The sequence below is a fragment of the Nomascus leucogenys genome, chromosome 6 (genome assembly GCF_006542625.1).
Source record: "Nomascus leucogenys isolate Asia chromosome 6, Asia_NLE_v1, whole genome shotgun sequence".
NCBI lineage: Eukaryota > Metazoa > Chordata > Mammalia > Primates > Hylobatidae > Nomascus > Nomascus leucogenys.
The window spans coordinates 63,701,022-63,710,315 of NC_044386.1; positions in this window are offsets into that span (position 1 = coordinate 63,701,022).

Genomic DNA, 9,294 nt, shown 5'->3' on the forward strand with positions numbered 1-9,294 from the left:
TTTTATCATCAGACCAGGAGGGTATGAGTAATATATGTTTTGACAAAGATCTAAATATACGAGACATACATCAATTTGGAAAAGTAGTGTTGGAGGGAGTGTGAGATGTATAGCAATGTAGAAATCCCGTGGCATCTCGGCCAAAACTTAGGCAAATCACTGCAGAGATGGAGAACAAGAAAAGAAACAAACAGAACTTAAAATGTGATGATCTCATGTAGCTTTACTTAAGAATTTTCTGAAGTAATGAAAAAATGACAATATTATCCATCCCCTTGCTAAACTGATTGTAAATTCAATGCTGGTTGGCTATTGGAGTGAAGCCTTAGCTTTTACTTTCTTTCTTAAGATAAGTGGGATTTTTCCAGTCCATTCTGAGCATCTTGAACAGATAAAGAATCAACAGGTCACTATTTTATCATTTATGTTTTTTGTTAGTGATAACTGAGTGACTTTAGATAATTTGTGTGTGCCGTAAAAAAATTCATAGTTTCATAGAGTTTTATAACTGCAAGGGACTTCAAATAGCATCTAGCTCAGCAGTTCACACAACTAGTTAATGGAACAATACAGAGGAATAATATTTTGCTTTCATTTTTTATTAACTAATCATGTGTCTTTTAAACAAGTAATTTGCATCTAAGCTATAGGAACCAATACTAAATGGCACCTATAAATATTATATATTTTTATTTCTTACTGTCAATCTTTTTATCAAATAGAAACCAAATGCCCAATATTGACATAGTAGGAGAGATTTTTAAAATAATTAAATGAGACATGAGTTTTTTTATCTCATTTTTTAATGTGAAATGAATATATTTTAATGGAAAGAACTTATACGTTCTCTCAGTATGTGCTTACATATACTATTTGAATTGTTTACATAATATATATGTCATGGAATTTGTTCTTAAATGATAACAATGAAGCCCTGTATGTACTCATTTTATGTTTATTAATTCATTCTGACATCAAATACTCATTCAGTGTCTGCTCTGTGCTTATACTGTGTTAGGTTGTGCATATACTAATGAACAAAATATAAATTCCCTATCCTTAAATGACATTTTAGCATGAGTGGCAGACAATAAATAAGTGAATCCATAGTTTAAATAATGTCAAAAATGATAAATGCTGTGAAAAATTATTAAGTAGGGTGGTAAAAGCTCATGGTCAGATGCTACTTTATATAAGGGGGTCAAGGGAGCTCATTTTGAGGAGGTAACACTTTGAGTAATGGCTTGCCTGAAAGAAGGAAGTGAAATGATTTCAGAAGAAATGATCTGAAGGAAGAGCAAAGCCCCATGGTGAGAATTAGCTTGTGGTGTGAATAGAATAGAATAAAGAAGGCAGAAAAGTGATAGGGGGCTGGGGTAGAAGTTGCGTGGTCTTTGGATCTTATTTTAGGTATGAGAAACCATAAGGTGGTAGAGAACAGGAAAGCAATCTAATAAATATTTTTAAAAGATTACTCCAGCTGGTGTGTGGAGCATTATCCAGGAGAGAGAAAAATGGATGATGCAGAAAAGAGGGTAATAATTGCAGGGACAAAGTCCCAAAGTAGGTGAGAGGGGATGGGACCTAGCTCAGTGGAGGGGTCGGTGTTAAATAGAACACAGACTGTTAACCCACTAGAACAGGAGGCTATGCAGAGCACATGAGTAGATTCAGATAGGTAAGTACATTTGATGGTAGGAATATGGGGATATTATCTTCTCCTTGCTTCTGTTTTCCAGTGAAGTAAGAATCTACTTAATCAGCTGAGAATAAGGAAAAGTAGAAGTGGTGTTTAAGGTTTAAAGAGAGAGGAGATAATGAGAAATTGTCGTCCAAAGAGTTGGAGAGTGAATCAGCTGGGTATATATACATATGTATATTTATACAGACAGTCCCTGACTTATGATGGTATGACTTAGAATTTTTCAAATTTATGATGGTGTTAAAGCAACATGCATTCAATAAAATCTGTACTTTGAGTACACATACAACCGTTCTGTTTTTCACTTTCAGTACAGTATCTGATAAATTACATGGCACATTCAATACTTTATTATAAAATAGGCTTTATGTTAGATGATTCTGCCCAACTTATAGCTAATGTAAGTGTTCTGAGCAAGTTTAAGGTAGATTAGGCTAATCTATGATGTTTGGTAGGTTAGGTGTATTTAATGCATTTTTGATCTATGATATTTCCAACGTAAGGTAGGTTTATCAGGATATAACCCCATCATAAGTTGAGGAACATCTGTATATATCTGTAAAATGTACATGTTAAATTAGGTTATCTCTAAGGTAAAGTTGAGATTAGAGTGCCAAAGATCCTATATACTGTTTTCAGGCTCTGATGAGCTGTATTCATATGCATTTTATACCATTCCTGACATTTTTTTCCTCACTTTTGATCAAGACATTGAAATAATCCACTAAACAAAATTAAAATTATTGAAGAAAAAAGTGATATTTCAGAAATGAAGATACTTAAAGTGGACAAAGTCTTTGCTTCCAAAAGTCTTTGTTTCCAGAAGCATGCTGAGAAGCTAATTGCTGTTTGGCCTCACATGATGAGCCATTTCTCACTCTCATGATATGGGGTGACTGGGGTAAAGAGAAGAAAAGGGTGATGGAGACACTGAGACCTTGCTATCAGAATGTACCACATTTATTCTGTTTTTAATGTCTGCTTTTGTATTTTTTCTCATTTTTCACCGTACAGAAAAAAATCCTTTAGAAGAGCAGTAGTAATACTTGGCATGTGTTAGGGCTACAATTCAATGCCTTTCTAAGAAGCTTGACATTGAGACCTGTGGTGCCAATTTTGGTTATTCTGTTTTATAAAGTGCTGTCAGCTCAAGGAAATTAATGAGTAATACTGTAATAAGACAATCTTAAGTGGATTAATAATATAGGATTTTGGTGAGAATTTAATGTGATAATGTATGTAAAGCATGTAATGCCAGGCACATATCAAATGCTCCAAAAACATTATCTATCATTGTTATTATTATCATTAAATTTTTGGGTTATTGAAACATCTGGATAAATGTCATGAGGTGTATTTTATACACAAATTTATCTCTTGGAACATAGCCAGGCTGATATAGTTTATTATGGCAAGGCTTTGGATATAGACTCATACCTACATAAAATAATGATTGGGTCATATCTTGGAAGTTCTTATAAACCAATACTACAACCAATAATACAATTTACTAAATACAGATTAACTATTTTTATTTGTATTTTTAAAAATCTCCTAGTGATAATTACTATGTTTTAGTCATTTAAAATAGTTGAGCTCTATGTGGTTACATAGATGTTTAGCCAAACTGCAAAGTCTGAGGAAACTGTCTCCACAATACTGCCCTCACTTCTAACACTGGCCACAATTTCAGGGGTTCTCAAGGCCACCCTCATTTCAGTTAAGCTGGCTACAAACTCAGACGTTCTGAGGACCACCTTCAGGTTTAATAATTCACTAGAATGACTCACAGAACTCAAACTCTGTATTTATGATAACAGATTTATTACAATAAAATGATAAAAATCAGAATCAGTAAAAGGGAATGACATATAAGTTGAAGTCTGGGAAGGTCCAGTCCAAAGTTTCTGGCTATTCCCTCTCCATGATGTCCTAGATGGCATTACATCCTCCTTGCTATGATGTGGACGAGTACTCAAAGGATATTGTCAACCAAGGAAGCTCACCTGAGCCTTTGGTGTCCAGAGTTTTTATTGGGGCTTGATCATAAACTGCTCTTGTGGCTCCGTCTCCTGGAGGACAGACTGAAGCTTTTACAGTCTCAAGTTGCTCTGAAGGTTAGAACTGATGTGTCATGGCTCACAGTTTCCAAAACAAATCACGTTGTTAGACTGTCCAGTGGCCAAAGCCCCCAGGCAAAGATGTTCCTATTAGGCAACCAATTCCAGGAAGGCTAGACATCGTCTCTCAGTAGCTGAGAGCAAAGGCAAGATTTTTCTTTGGGTAAAATTAATTCTTCCCTACCCAGTGGTTTTGTCACCAACTAGCGATACTATTAGGTTTGTTTGTTTCTTTCTGGTTTTTGTTTGTTTTTAGGGATTAAAACAAAATTAATTTCATTTGGTTTTAGAATCAAATAAAATATTGAGAGTTCCAAGTCTAAAAAAAAATGGATATTCAGAGAAGTCTAGCATCTATTTCTGACACTCTGTTCTATCACTCTTCTATAGGTGATTTTGGGTTTATTTCATAGTTTATCTTTAAACTTTTTTTAGTATAAGAAAGCATGTAAAATAATCTACATTCCTCCATATTTTTAGGTAAATAGCAGCCCCAGTACGATTTTCTGGAAGAAGTTATTCCATTTTACAGATTTGCAATACCACTTCTATCACATCTATTATGTCCATTATATATGTAGGTCTTTCTGCACACACAGTTCTGTTCCATTGGTCTATCCAACACCAATAGTACCTTGTCCTCATTATGACAGCTTTATGATAAAACTTCATAGCTGGTAGGGAAAGTCCTCCTGCCTGATTTTTCCTCCAGGATATTTTGGCTTTCCTTGGCCCTTTGGAATATTTGTTTTAAATTTTAGGTTCAGCTTACTGAATGTCTTAAAAAAGTGTTCTGATACTATCAACAGGATATTACATGTATATCAGTTTTGTGAGAATTTACAACCGTAAAATGTTGTCTTTCAATCCATGAATATACTGTATCTGCTCATATAGTTAGAGCTTATTTAGTGGAGGTTTTTTCATAGAGCTTTATAATTTTGTCCATAATCGTCTTAACACATCTTTTGTTAAATTTGTTTCCATGCACTTCACATTTTTGGTGATTCTCTAACAGTTGGTACCGAAATAGCAGCTTGCTTAAAATTTTGATTTCTCTTTGTGGTTAGTACATAGAAATGACATAGGTTTTAAAAATATTAATTTCTTTTCATTTTTTTTTTTTTTTTTTGAGACAGAGTCTCACTCTATTGCCCAGGCTGGAGTGCAGTGGTGTGATCTCGGCTCACTGCAACCTCTGCAGCCCGAGTTCAAGCGTTCTCTTGCCTCAGCCTGCCAAGTAGCTGGGATTATAGGCGCCTGCCACCGCACCTGGCTAATTTTTGTATTTTTAGTAGAGATAGGGTTTCACCATCTTAGCCAGACTGGTCTTGAACTCCTGACCTCGTGATCCACTTGCCTCAGCCTCCCAAAGTTCTGGGATTACAGGCGTGAGCCACCGCACCAGGAAAAAAATATTAATTTCATAACCAGCAAATTTGCTTAAAATTTTCTGATATATTCTAATAATTTGTTATAAAGTCTTTTATAATTACAGGGTACACAATCATATCATTTTTTGACAATGATAATTATTTATTTTTAAATTCTTGTATCTTTTTTTTTCTTGTTAATCTGCACTGGCTAGGACTTCAAGTTCTTGACATGAAGAGCATTCCTTTCTTGTTTTGAATAGATTTTAATATTTCATCATTTTGATTTTTGTGTGTGTATGTAGATAAAAAAGACATTCTCTTTTATTTCTAGGCTGCTAAGAGTTTTTTAAAGTATAAATCAAGAATAGATGTTGAATTCCCTGATTTCTTTGCCCCCACTAAAAATCATGTCTTTTAATAGATTCATTAATTAATGTTAATTGATTGGTTAATTAATTGATTTGTTTTCTAGTCTTAAACCAACCTTGCTTAAGATTAGAATTATCTTCTCATATGATAATTTTATTTAGTCATGAGGTTATTGTCTTTTTACACATTGCTGAATTTGTTTTGCTAATATTTCATTCAGGAATTTTGCATCTTTATTTGTAACAGCCTCTATTTTCCTTTTTTAGCTCTGTAAACATTAGGCTTTGATATCAAGGTTATGCTAGATTCATAAACGTGTTGGGATCATTTTATTTTCTATTATGAAAAATATTTATAATATTTGTATTATTTGTTTCTAGAAAGTTTGGATTTAGAGTTTTCACTGTGGGAAAATTTTTATGGATACTGAGAAATGTTTTGTTAAAAAGACAAAAGAAAAGGTAGGCAACCTACTGTGTTCACTGTAATAATTATTCCTATATCTCAAGGATGTTGGCAATTTTAAACAATGTAAAAGTATAAAACAATGTAAAAGTGCACGGCACAGTTCCTGGCAAATGGTACATGAATACATGAATTATGTAAAAATGTATTAATTTTTCCTTTCTAGTAGTAGCTTTCTAAGATTCTGTGGCACCTATTGTGGGTTATGATCGTATCCCTAATTTTTCCAGAATCTCAGAAGGACAAGGGGTATTTTTTAACAGTTGTATCTACTTCCTGCCCTGTTGATGTGCCTCACCGATAGTATATACCTTGCAATCTCAAGGCGATAGGAAATAAAGAGTCTCACTTCTTGTTAATGAACTGGGGTCTCCTGTCTAGCTTAGGAGAGTCTGTGTCTCACCGTGCAGTAAGAAACTCTGGGTGGAGGCATGGCAATCATCCTCCTTGGTGTCAACATAAAAGGACTGAGCAATGGAGCCTAATAGGACGTATTAGTTCTAGTGGAATAAAAGCAGAGTGGGATTTTGAAACCTGGGTTTTATTTCTAGCTCCAAACCTGTGTGATTTTGGATCAAGCATTTAACTTTTGCCAGCCTCGGTTTCCCTGGGTTGGAAATGTGGGGATTGGAGTTGTTATCTAAAATTCCTTCCAGGTCTCAGACGCTACGATTTCTCTGACTGAGTCTAAGTCTGATGTGCCACTACCTTGGCAGTTTGCATTCTTTTCTTTTTGCTCACCATAAGTTAACTTTTTGAGCTGTTTGGCTATTGTGACTGCTGAGTTTCACCCCAGGGAATGCAGTAGTGAATTCATGATTCCTACATAGACTGTGAATAGAAAATGATATTGCTGAAAGCAGTAAGTGATTTTGTTGTTGGCATGAACAAAAAGTTTCACTTTTCTTCCTCCTTCTCTAACCTTCACTCTCTATTTTTCTATTTGGCTCAGCAAAATGTTGTAAGCATCAAGCATATCTTTTGCTTTAGAAATGTGGAATGAGAGATATACTAAGGTAATAGCACTGGGGAACAAATGGAAGGGGCCAATGGCTGGGAGAAGGGGTGGATTTAATCAGCGGCAGGTTAGAAGCACCATTTAGAAGCAGAAAATTACAAATATTTTTATGTTGGCCTCTTTTCTGATCCCACCCTTGACTGGTCTGTGCCATTGCAGTGGGTGCTGCCACTGTCAATCTCTGTCAAATTCTCTCCATTGTACTGTGAACAGTGGGAAATTAAAAAGAGAAATGGGCATGCTATCACCTCCTCTGAACTTTAAAAAGAGAAGTATTTCCCTATTAATCAAAAGATGCTGAATATTAGAACTATCAGAGTATGTAGTATGTAGAAGTGTGTGTGTGTGTGTGTGTGAGAGAGAGAGAGAGAGAGAGAGAGAGAGAGAGAGAGAAAGACAGACAGACATTGCCCTCTGCAGAGGACAGAGCACTGAACTGCTCAGGGATCAGCCAGGTTTCAGGCCAGTCCTGGCTTCGTATACCCTTAAGGAAATACCTCCTTCTCTGAGGGCCTTAGAATCTTAACCATATATAATGATATTACCGAATTAGGTGATCTCCAAGCTCTGGTGGTAAGCATTTCTGATGTAGTATTTTTGAACTAAAAGTTAAATAATGTGAGATGTTATCTTAATTCCAATTGTCACTGAACACACAATCTCTTTGTGTTATTAACAAAATAGATATGAAAATTCTGCTCCTCCCATCCTAAAAGTTGTTTTGTGCTTTTGAGAATAAAAGTCTGTTTTTAACCCATTTTTCTGTCTGTACTTATAAGGTAGAGTGGGATTAAAAGGAACTGAGCAGAAATCCTAACTCCTCTACTTTATGTGAATATGGGGAGATGACTGAACTTCTCTGAGCCTCATTTTCTTCAGAGTAGAATAATCTCAGAGGTTTGCTATTAGAATTAGACAAGATAAAATATTCATTGCTTAGGAAAGGTCTGAGTTAACAGAAGTGGATAGAATAAATGGTAGTCATTATTTCTCAAATAATCAAATGTATTTTTTGTCATAAATAATCTGAGTCTCGGTTTCATGTGACTTTCACAGAGGACCCCATGGTGACTCAGTGGTTGAGGAGGGGCCGCATCCCTGAGGTGCACTACACGTATACTAGATCCTGCTTTCCAGGTGTGGACCAAGTGTGTTATCTTCCTCACCTGGCTGTACGTTATTACCAATCTGCTGTAATTATTTGTGTGGCTTCCTTCATATCCATTAACTCCAGTTAAATGGTGGTTAATAATCCACTATCCCTGTTAAAAAAATTCTCTTTGAGTTTTATTTGGATGAAGTTTGGTTGGTTAAAATATGAAGACCTAATTTGTATCATCATATTTAAATAAGGTAAACTAGAGATGACAGAAAATATAAATGAACATTTTAAACAATTTCAGAGCATAGGAAGGGATTTTAGCTTCTGTGTGTGTGTGTGTGTGTGTGTGTGTTGTGGGTGGAAGGATATGGTTATTGGCTCAGACTACAAATGTGATTAAACCTGAATGTTTGTGGTTTGGCTAAAGAAGAGAATAATAAAGGAGAGGATACCAACTTGTCACCAAGGCTAAGCAAACTGTTCACCCTGGCAAGTGGCCCCTTCAGAAGACCCTTTAGTGAGCACTCCAGTGATTGGATATTAGCCTGTCATTACTCTCGTAACAGTGGATGCTTTCATGTTTCTTTTTCAGCTAGAAAATGACTTGTTATGGCACTTGAAATTATTTCTCAACTGTAAATTTTACCACTGGAAAAATATCTAGAAAATATTATAAAACTTACCCATGGTCATAGGATTCCTAAGATTTTTGTGGTTCCTAAGATTATTATGGACTAAGATGATTCTAGAAGTTTCAATTAGATGTTGATTCCTCATTTCTTAAGCCTATGGAGTCCATAAAATGTGAATGTTACAAATACCTAAGAATATCTCAGTTCATAGAAAAAATGCTGGAAAATTGCAAATTTGGGGATAACATACCCTTTCTTTAAAGTTGAAAATGTATATCGTTTTTAAAATTTCAACAAGTTTAAATTGGACATTTACTTACCATTCATTAGCTTCCTGCTTGCATGTATGCATATATGTATGTATGTATGTGTGTGTGTATGTATTCATTCCTGATTCACAAATAATGCTTTGGAATTTATAGTGTATGTAGTTTCAAATCCTGTTTGGATACATGAGGAGTATCATACATCTACTTGGCAGTCATGAATAGAACTGACACGTGAGAATAG